The sequence below is a fragment of the Rhagoletis pomonella genome, unplaced genomic scaffold, assembly GCF_013731165.1.
Source record: "Rhagoletis pomonella isolate Grant_MI unplaced genomic scaffold, Rhpom_1.0 Rhpom_scaffold_00001, whole genome shotgun sequence".
In the NCBI taxonomy this organism is placed as follows: Eukaryota; Metazoa; Arthropoda; class Insecta; order Diptera; family Tephritidae; genus Rhagoletis; species Rhagoletis pomonella.
This window is the reverse complement of record NW_023458555.1, coordinates 65,786,939-65,798,032: the sequence shown is the minus strand read 5'-3', so window position 1 is coordinate 65,798,032 and position 11,094 is coordinate 65,786,939. Positions and strand designations below refer to the sequence as shown.

General features: G+C 36.4%; 1 long non-coding RNA gene across 1 annotated transcript; it reads right to left on the bottom strand.

The window, feature by feature from the left end:
* Positions 1-1,534: 1,534 nt before the first annotated feature.
* On the bottom strand, positions 1,535-3,742 carry LOC118751888. Its single transcript, XR_004994609.1, has 2 exons — positions 2,875-3,742; positions 1,535-2,197 (listed from the first exon to the last, which is right to left on the bottom strand). It is a non-coding gene; the product is annotated as an uncharacterized LOC118751888 (long non-coding RNA).
* Between the last annotated feature and the right edge of the window lie 7,352 nt (positions 3,743-11,094).

Here is an 11,094-nt window from a genome sequence, read left to right as displayed (position 1 = left end):
CATTGTTTAACAGCTATTCATTGTACTTTGCTCAGTTAATTTCATGTGACACTAGCGAATACCCGGCGTGCTTCGCTGCGCCTTAAAAGTAATTTTGTTTTGTTACTCCCTCTCACAACATTTGAAAATATTATTTAATATTGCTGTACATATTTGTATAGTAGGGAGATTTTTTCAAATTATATAAATATACGTTATTTGAATATTGAATCAATACACGTTTGAGGAAAGGGTGCGATAGTAGACTCCAGTTATAAGATTATAAATTAAATTTCCAAGAGAAAGTCGGTTCTTTACATATTTTCTAATTACCTTCGAAAATATATTAACTCAAAAAAAAAATAAACAATGCTTCATAGATCGATTTTTTTAAATCTAACTTCATAAAGTTCTTTAAAAATATTTTGTAAATGAGGCCATAAGAGCTTAGGGGGAGAGTTACAACACAAAAATACATTTAAGGCGCAGCGAAGCACGCCGGGTAATTGCTAGTTAATTATAATTAAGATAAGTATTTAGAGTTGATTTAATCCAAGCTCAGGTAAGTTAAAGCCAAAATATAAGTAAAGGTAAGTATCCTGAGTAATTATAACTAGGAGGTAAATTTATGGAAAGTACGGTGAAGGTAAGTCAGGTCGGTAAGCTTGGTAGCAAAATCAGGTAGGAAAATCCGGTAAGTATATTACAAAAACAATTGAATTGAGTTAAGCAGGTATGGGTATGTATATATATAGTAGGTCACGTAAGGATATTAACAAAAGTTAAATTAAGTAATGCGGGTAAGTATAATCAGGTATTAGGGTTGCGATTTCGTTTTAAGTAGTTAAGGATTTTCATTTAATTTTCTATTTCTTCTGTTCTATCTTTTGGTTGTATAGCGTTTTGGTTTCCGTTTTATATTTTCACGATTTCATTTTAAATTTTTTTATTTTTTTTTTTTTTATTTCGTTATATTATATTATGGTGGCCATTTTCTTTTATTGTATTTATGGTTATTTATTTAAAATTGGTTTTATAGTTGAATTTTTGAATTTTTCGTTAAGCTTTTAGTTTAAACTTATTTTTATTTCAAATAAATTTGTATTTTATTTTATTTTAATTTAGTTCAGTTTAAGTTGATTTTATTTAACTCTATTTAATTTAATTTACGTGATTTAGTCAAATGTATATATATATTTCCACGCGTTAGCCTAAGTCTATTTCATATATATAACCATGTACATGCAGGTATACAGGCATTTACATATATGTATACCCCAATGTCGTAAACAGGGTGTGATTGACAACTCAGGTAGGCTCTCTTTTAAGATACTATTATGCAAAAGAAAGATATGAACAAGCGATTCAAAATTCATAACAAAATTTCAAATTGACGTTACAGCATGGTTCTTCTGAGAGCCATGTCAAATTCAATCACACTTTGTTAATACATTTCGGTCCTACTTCTAATTTCTTAAAACTATTGTTCTTGGGGGTTTACCCCTTTCTTTTCTTTTGCTTTAACTAGTTTAAGCTTACTAGTTAGCTTACTGAGTTTTTTTTTTTAGTATTATTTATTATTATTTTTTTTTATTGAAAAAAAAACTTAGTTTAGGCCCGAAGGACTCACCCTTGTTGCAGCAGGCTTGGATGTGGCCTGCTGTTGTTGTAGTCGCTGGGGTTGTGCGCTGTTGTTGCTGGTGTTGAGCGCTGTTGCTGTTAGCGTTGTGCGCTGTTGCTGTTAGCGTTGTGCGCTGTTGTTGTTGGTGTTGCGCGCTGTTGTCCACGCTGCTGTGGCGGGCATTGTTGCACCCGCTGCTGTGGCGGTTGTTGTTGTGGATGGCTCGGTGTTGCTTCCGCGCGTTGTTGCACCCGCTGCTGTGGCGGATGTTGTTGCCTGCGCACGTTGTTGCGCGTTTTATTTGTCGCTGTAGCGCGGTGCTGTAGTCGCGCGTTGTTGCACCCTGCTGTGGCGGTTGTTGTTGTCGATGGCGCGGTGTTGCTTCCGCGCGTTGTTGCACCCGCTGCTGTGGCGGATGTTGTTGCCTGCGCACGTTGTTGCGCGTTTTATTTGTCGCTGTAGCGCGCTGCTGTACTCGCTACTGTGGCGGTTCTTGCTGCTTCCTATAGCGCGTGTTACGTGTGCGCTGTTACAGTAGCCGCTACTGTGGCGGCGTCGTGGATACCGTGCTGGGCGGTGTGCGGACTGGGGCAGTACCTGCAAAAGTGGAAATTAATTAACCGGGATTTATATCTTGAATAATTCCTAATGTATACAAAAGTAACAAAATTCATAAAGAGTTATCCACCTGCATCGCAAGGTGCGAGTTACAGCGTATAACACACAATTTGATGTCCGACATGGGGGCCAATTAGTAAAGTGAAGGCATTTTCCATTACTTCACATGAAATTAAGATTATATTTTAAAAGGTAACTAGATTCGTTTCCCAACCAAATTTTTCACTGTGAAAACTTTTCTCCACAACGTTTTGTGCCTGTGAAAAAGAAAACTTGCGCGATTTTCTCAAATCCTTTCCGGTGATAAAGAATATCATTGTCTTAACTCACAATAATTTACTAAACTTTTACTTGCTAGATGTTAACGGAATAGCATTTAATGATCGAGAAACGCTTAAAATGATAGAACGGATCGATAAAGTGAAAAAATGTAATTTTCACGCACATTGAACTTCTCTCATTTTCACTACACGTTTCGTAAAACCAGAATGGCTCCATGGTTTACTAAATCCTTCTATAGCAGGTCGATTTTAAGAAAAAAAAATATAAAAACACACTCCAGCGCAACGTTTCGCACGATTTCGGTAACCCCCCGACTTCGTAACCCGCTGTTCTTCTAACTATTTGCTTAGAATCTCACAGAAAATCATGCTTACCTAATCCAGTGTTAGCAGATAGAGGACTGTGCGTTGTATTTGCCACCCTGCGGTTGCGGACAAATGGATGTGTGTGCTGCTGGAGCGCCAGATTGGTTTCCTTGGTGTTGCCGTGGTGCTGCGGCTGCGGAGGGAGCGTGGAGTGCGATGGAGCTTCCGGCGCACAATAGTAGTGCGTCGGTCGGGCTTGGGCGCGCTGACGCGAAATTGTGGAGCACGCTGGTTCCTCTGGGCGCTTCTGGCGGGCGAGCAAAAGGCAACTGCGAGCTCGTTCTCGCAGCTTGCCGCTGTTGAGGTAAAGGTGTCGTTGTCCCGATGGTGCACGGATACGGGATGCGCCTTAGCTGCTCAAAACTCCCCGCTTCCTGCACTGCACGTTTTAGCAAAAAAAAAAATTGTTTTCGTTTTTGGTTTTTCTATTGTTTTAAATTTATTTTCCTTTTTTCCACTTTATCGCGTTAGAGCGATTTAACTGTTCTTTTTAGACACTTTTCTTTTAATTTTAATTGAAATTGTTTTATTTTTTCACTGCTTCACTTTAACCGGCTGAATGAAAATATATGTTTCATTTTTTTCCGGCTGTTCCGCACTTCGCTGTTGAATGACATACAAATGGCCGATCGTGGGGTTGCCAGCGGGTTTTTATACCTTTGCACTGCGGGAAATTAGTTATTCCCGTTGGAAGAATAACGGGCACTGCGTCATTTGGACTGGTTCCGTTACTCTTCCACCGGGAATTTGCCGCAGTGCAAGGAGGAATGTCAAAAGAATGTTCGAGGCTGTCCGGGGTTACCATGACCCCGTTGTGCAATTCCGAACCAGTTCATTTTTCACTTTTGGTTTCCATGCATTTACCAAGGCGAATTTATCTAAGGTGGTGTTACTAGCTCAGCTGATTTTATGTATGTGTTTCGCCGCACGGCTTCTGATATCAAATTGAAAAATTTTGTTTGAATTTCTACACACACTCTTAAAGATTTTGACAGTTTATGCCGCCAAAGCAAAACGAAATACAAGTAAATTTTTGTTTTTGTACTCCTGCTATCACCTTATATTAATTTGCCTTGGCATTTACTATGGTCGGTGGAACAGTTTTCGGGCGAAACTCAGGATAAGGCAGAATATTGTGGGGGGTAATAAGGAATGAAAATCAAAATGGAATCCGATAAAACAAAATAACGTCCGTTACTTGCAAGTTATAAAATAAAAGTAAATTTAACCATTTCAGCAACAGACGAAATAGAGCTTCTGCACGAGCGTTTGTTTGGGTTTTTCTTTTTTTTTTTCAACTGTCAAAATTTTTCTTTGCGTTTGGCACAGTAAAACTCAATTTATTCATACACCATGCCGAAAAAGTTACCGATTGCTACCGGCTCTATATCAGAATATTGATAATGTTGCCGCAAGAATGTTTTAGTACAAAGGAAAACGTAGCTGTCAAACTGCCAAGACACCGCAGTAGATGCCAAAATACAAGCCCTGATCTATATTGCTTCTATATTCTAACATTTGTGTCAAGATATAAACTCAATCCTGTGAAGACGGGCAGTTACAGACGGCTGTCACAAACAATCCCCAGCCTCCGCGGAAAGCGTCTATTAACCGAAAAAAAAAGTAGACGAACAGACCTGCTGGAACCAGTGACAATCGGTGACACTGTCCGCAAGGAACACAGCTATCGCAAAATGGCAGACCTTCCATGCAGTTTGGTTGTTGCCGTACGCTCTAGAAAAAGTATTAGATGGTGCAATTTATGGCACGCTACCGGGTGCACTATACGCCGAAGAATAAAGTATTTATATTTTGTGCGGCGAACAGTAACCCATAACAAAATATAAAAGATCAATACGTTGGTCTTTTATCTCTTAGTAGGATTTACTGATTCTGCATAAGACACATAAATTTTAGTGCACTTACAATGCATTGGTATCGGATGTATACAATGAAGATAAGAATACACATTTACGCATGTACACACACACACACATATATACGTAGTTAAGGAATTAGTATTAGAAAATGTATATAAGAAAGAAATATTCAATAAAGAGGTCAGATTAAATACAGCAATCTCACGGTGTACATTACGTATTTTTGTGATCGTCACTATCCCTCACCCGAGGTAAGAAGTGAAGTTAATCAAAAGTATAATAGTCTTATCACCCGGTTTCTCTTCCTTCTCAAATGCAACCTTACAAGGCAGTCGATTGACACAAATGTCAATATTTATCCAACCTTGTATTATGAATCATGCTCAGGAGTGAATATAACTACAACAACAACGACTACTACAACAAAAACCCAAAAAGGTTGGTTACTGTCTTTTAGTCTGTTCCTTTGAACTTCGGACTAAAACCTGTGGAACTGTCAAACTACAATTTTACTCTCTCAAGTGAGAGTAAAAGGGGAACAGATACAGAATAGCCATGGGTAATTGCGCAATTTTTTTGGCGCTAGCTGAATAACGCCAGTGCCACCTGTGGTGTCAGCGCACTAACCCAGCGCAATAGCGCAGTGTACTGAATTGAACACGGCGCCATCTGACTGTCACCACAGTACCCATCAGCATACAGTGCAGTACACCACATATTGTTGTCATGTCTATTATTTCTATAGGCGCTGAGCAACGCTTGTACCGCCAACTGAATTTAATTGCTAGGAATGCAGTAAATGCCACGATATTCTATCATTCTTGAGTAAAAGGGACAACTAAAGAATACTGACCTTTGAGCTAGAGAAAAAAAAGTGGGCGTGGCCCGCCGCCTTTTCCGGATTTTAACGGCATATTTTTGTTTTTGGTACAAATTGACAGGAGCTGCGATAGGGGGGCTAAACGTGGAATTTTCAACATTTTCAAAAACTTATATTTCGAAAACTATTAAACCGATTTTCTGAATATGGACACAGAACAGGAACTTTCATTCAATATGTATATCTTTGTATATAATGCAAACATATTTTGAGAAAAAGTAAAAAAACGGAATTATTTTTATAATAATGTATGTTTTTCGTAAAAACATACGTAATTAACTATATTAACAAATATATTTATTGGAAATATCATAAAAATACCTTTAATTTGGCGTGTAACTTTATAAAGTTAGGTTTAAGTACAACTGCGGTTCAATAGTTTTCAAAATATAAGCTTTTGAAAATGTTGGAAATTCCACGTTTAGCCCCCCCTAGCGCCGCCCCTGTCAATTTGCACCAAAAAAAAAGTTTACCATTAAACTCAGCAGAAGGGGGTGCACCACGTCCACGTTTTCTTTTTTCTATAGCTCAGGGGTCGGTATTCTTTAGGTATGCCAGTAAAAGCTTTAAATTTGCGTTATCAACACTCAAAAGCAAAAACAAAGTACGTGTACATTTTCAAAGAGTTAAGGCGAATTGTGTGTGTGCCTCATATGTTGCTTGGTGTTAATGGCGCTGGCGCTTTCCATATACTGGTATTGACGCGGCAACTCCGGCTACGGTGTAACGCAATTGCGCAACGCAGCGCAGTGTTACCCATGCCTAATGCGGAAGTGCACGGGAACGCAAAAGCACTATTTCCTGTAAAAACGTCAGTCGGTTTGTTTACGTGTCATTGGTGCAACACTGATTTGGCTGAAATATCACTAAATAATTATTAAAATCTATAAATATTCAAATATTTCGTTGTTTACTTCCATTCTTTTTACAAATATAAGATTCTTTGCTTTCACCGCTTTCTGTTTTTGTTTGCACATGCTAATCAGCTGATCGTTTGACACTTTTCATGAACTTAAGCTGTTCTTACACGATATGTATTTGCATCTGTATATGTGACTTTTTCAATACATATGTAATTGCGTATGTCTGTCAGATTCACAGTCTTTATTTAACTATTTAAAAATACGTTCTATGAAAACGAAATAAACTACTCAGATGATTCTTTCTGTGTGTCTGATGAAAATAGAAACACATCTATTTCGTATGTACGTGCATCTGCTTTATACAGAAACAAATCTAATTTGCCTTTACAATATATGTTGGCATTTCCATATGTAAAAAGTTGCATGTACAGATGCAAATACATATCGTGTATGAACACCTTCCTGTAACTTCTGACTAGGAACAGTTGCTCAGTTACTTTCTCAAAAGTGTTCCCACTTACAGGTTTTATGTCAATAGGAACGACTTCCTGTAAGTTCTGACAAAATCCTGTAAACCGGACTGCTATTGGAACAGACTAACTGTGGTTTTCATGTATGTACATATGTTTGAATGGTTGTACCAGGGTAGCCAACTCATTTTTGAGAAATCCCCTATTTCGGCAATGAAATTCCCCGATTTTGCCCCAAGTTTCGTAGAATTCCCCACCCATAGATATCTGCTTGTTTTCAGTTTATTTTATTTTGAAATGTAATGCATCTTTGTATTTATAAACCCAACTAAACTTTTATAAAGTTAGTTAACAAATAAAAAATAACAAATGTGCATATAATATTTACATACATATTGTTGTCGAAAAAATTTTAGTCGCACAATTTTTCTCAATTATTTTTTAGGTTATTTAATGAGTTATTTTTTATAAAAAAATATAGTTCATTCTTTAACAAAAACCATTATAAATCCAAGATTCATACTTTGCGAAAAATTGAAAAAAATCAACAAAACGGCAAAAATAGAAATGTCAAATGACAATTTGTAAATAGTGTTGCCATTGTTCTCTATTCGTTGCTGACTTAAATATTTAATAACTCAGGGTTGTATTATCAGTATCTACTTTTAGTTGCAACCTTTTTAACTCATTTTGAAAGAAAAGAAAAAAATTTGTTAACACCTAATTCCTCACAAAAAAAAAATTCATCCCCCGATTCCCCACGTAAACTGAAATTCCCCACAGTCCGTCCTAGGTTCCCCACGCAAACTGAAATTCCTTGCTATCCTATGCACATATGTTTGTGTACATATATACAGTGACGGGCAAAACTGTAACATGGTGTAACACTTTTTACTTCAGTCATCGCTATCTTTCCAAGTTCTAACGACTTTCATACTTTTCTTGTATGTTATTATTGGTACACCTGTACTTCCTCTCTCATAATGATTTGAAGTCAATCCAACAACAATAATAGAACCAGCAGACAAAAATGTAAATTAAGGCAGATGTTACAGTTTTGCACTCATATTATTTTAAGAACTTTTTAACAATTTTAACGAGAAAAAAGAACTACTAACACAACGGTCAGAACCCTTTTGCTTGTTTTAGTTTCTGGGTGCCATTTGGCATACCTTATTTTTATCTCTGTAAAACTAGTGGAGGTATATCCGCCGTATATCCTTATGGGCTGTTTTTGCTTACGCGTAAAAGCACATTTTGCGCATTTAGCTCTAAATGCTACTCTAAATGTACATTTATCCATACAAAATTCGTCACCTAAATGCAACTAAATGCAACTCCATTTTTGCATTAAGAATCTAAATGCTAAAAGCAACCCTGTGATCTTCCAAAATTTCCACGATTCGAACATGGTTTAATGAGAAAAAGTGGCAACATTGTATTTTCGAGTATACAGTGGCTAGCTACGTTTCAGTGATCGCCAACCGAGATTTCATTTATTATTTTACATTATTTGGATAAACAAAAGTTACGCAAATTCAACATCGATGTGATGCTGATAGAAATCTGGATCAATTTGTGATCAACTCCGATTGTTTTGTTTCCTAATTAAGTGAGGAACTTTTATTTGACAGCACCGACAAATGAATGTATACACAAACAAATTTTCGGTTATGGTTAAAACAATTCAATTTTTTCTATTGAATTTTTGGTTTAAAATTTATTTTTTCCTTTTCAGTAGGGTTTTTTGCACATTATCTTTTCCGTGAGAATTGATCGTAATAGATACGAATCTGAATAAGCGATTGGAACACGGCTGTTTGTCAAAAGCATACGATTTCGAACTCGCGTAAATGTACATTTGCTAAATGCGGTAGCATGAACGCTCTTCGAAAACATATATTCGAAAGTGCTAAATGTTGCATTTTAAATGCAGCAAAAACGCTGCATTAGTTTGCTTTCACAGCTCATGTAATCGATTATACGGACTTGGATACTTAATAAGCTGTGCTTCTAGTTGATTTCGCAAATTCTCGATGAGATTTATGTCCGCGGATTGTGGAGGTGATTTTAAATTAGCAAATTTTTTATTTGTATCCAGTCTTTTCGAACATATGCAGTATGTTTTGGGTGATTTTTCAGCAGAAACTCTCATTTTTCGACTACATCTTGCAAATTTTGTTGACATATGAACAGATACTGTTCCTTACGCATAATGCGTACTAACGGACCCACAAAATTGTTTAAATACAACCCCAAACTATTATTGACCGACCACTATGATTCACAGTTTGCCTCACATGTTGCGCATGGGCTTAATTTGGGTCTTTGATCCAATACCATGCCCGGTCATCTGATTGAAAGCAATTAATTGAGTCTTGTCAGACCAAATAACCTTCAATTGAAACTTAAAAATATGTTTTTTATTGCATTCTGAAAGGACTAACATATCCCAATAGGCAACGGTCCGGTTTTCGGGCGACACAGCAAAATGCTACCACTCTCGCACATATATTTTGGTCAAATTAGCTTTTTTCTTCTTTTATGATGCCTGATGTCTACTGATTTGCATTAAAGTTTAATACCTTAAGCGCTTCTGTACTAGTGGCTGCATCGCTCTTTGCTGCTAAGTTCACAAGATATTGTACCGTAATATTTTTTGATAGACTTCCTTTGCCCGTGGGAACACTTTAGGCTAAATTTTTTATCAATCTAAATATTTTCAAGTAGTAAGCTCCACAATTTTTTGTCACTTTCCTGCGGTCCCGCCTTTCCACAGTAAATCTGTTATTTACATTAATGGTTCCTGATTAACTATATTATTTACTGGTGATTATTTCTTCAATAAATTACAATACAAAAAAAGGCATCTGACTTCCAACTAAGTAAAAAATAACTGTAAAATGCAAAACTGAGAGTGAGTGCAAAACTGTAACATTTGCCTTAATTTAAATTTTTGTCAGCTGGGTTTTTTATTGTTGTTGTTTTGACTTCAAATCGTTATGAGAGAGGGAGTAGGGATGTACCAACAAGAATATACAACAAAAGGATGAAAGTCGTCAGAACTTGGAAACATAGCGGTGGGTGAATTAAAAAATGTTACAGTTTTGCTCGTCACTGTATATGCATGTATGTAGTACAAGCGAAAACAAATCTAATTAGAGCTAGCAAAGCTGCTCGTTGATATCAAGCGCACTGTACTGATTGTCAAAAAGTATGTGTTTGTTGTACATTTGTTCATGTTTGTCATTGTGCGTGTAATTTTCTAAAGTAGTTTTTGTGCCCTTGTCACCTTGTATGAATTCGTCTTCGTTGGTATTAGGGACGTTAATTTTTCAGATTTTTCCGATCGCGGGACTTTCGGTATGTCGTTATAACAATCCCATCCCTGGATAAGTCCTGGGATTCAGATATTCATTACTTTTCAATAACTTAAATCGAAAAGCGAGAAGCGCATAACATAAATAATAAATAAATGGGTTTGAAACCTACTTTTTTGTTTAAAGTGGCATTTTTATTTTTTCTCCCTGACGTCAGGATTTATTTTAAAGGACTTTGTAATATCAAGGATATGGTGGATTCCAAAAATTATTTAAAGAATTCAATGCAATCTATACATATAATAAAATTGTAACAGGTCGATGTCTGCACATTATAGATATTAAAGAAAAATTAATGCGGGGGGTCTTTATTAGAGCACCAGAAGCCAAATCAACCATTTTTAGAATTTTTGTCTGTCTGTCTGTCTGTATGTTCGATCGCGCATCACTCGAAAACGAATGCATGGATTTGAATGCAGTTTTAACCGATGTATTGCTAGATGTCTAACTTAAAATATAGGAAGAAAAAAATTAGAGAGTTGCCACCTGTTTGGAAATTGGAGTTTAAGTAAATTGATAAGAAAAAATGAATATTGCAATATGGGCGTCAAAAGAACTAGGCTGAAGAAGGCTTACAGCCAAAAATATTTTTTAGAGTTGCCACCTGTTTTAAAATTTACATTTAATTTAATTTATGAGATAAATTGAATATTGCAATATGGGTATCAAACTGAAGGTTTAGGAAATTTTATTGCCGAAAATAGTTTTAGGGAGGGCTGCCACCTGTTTGAAAAATTTTATTGTAATTAATTGATA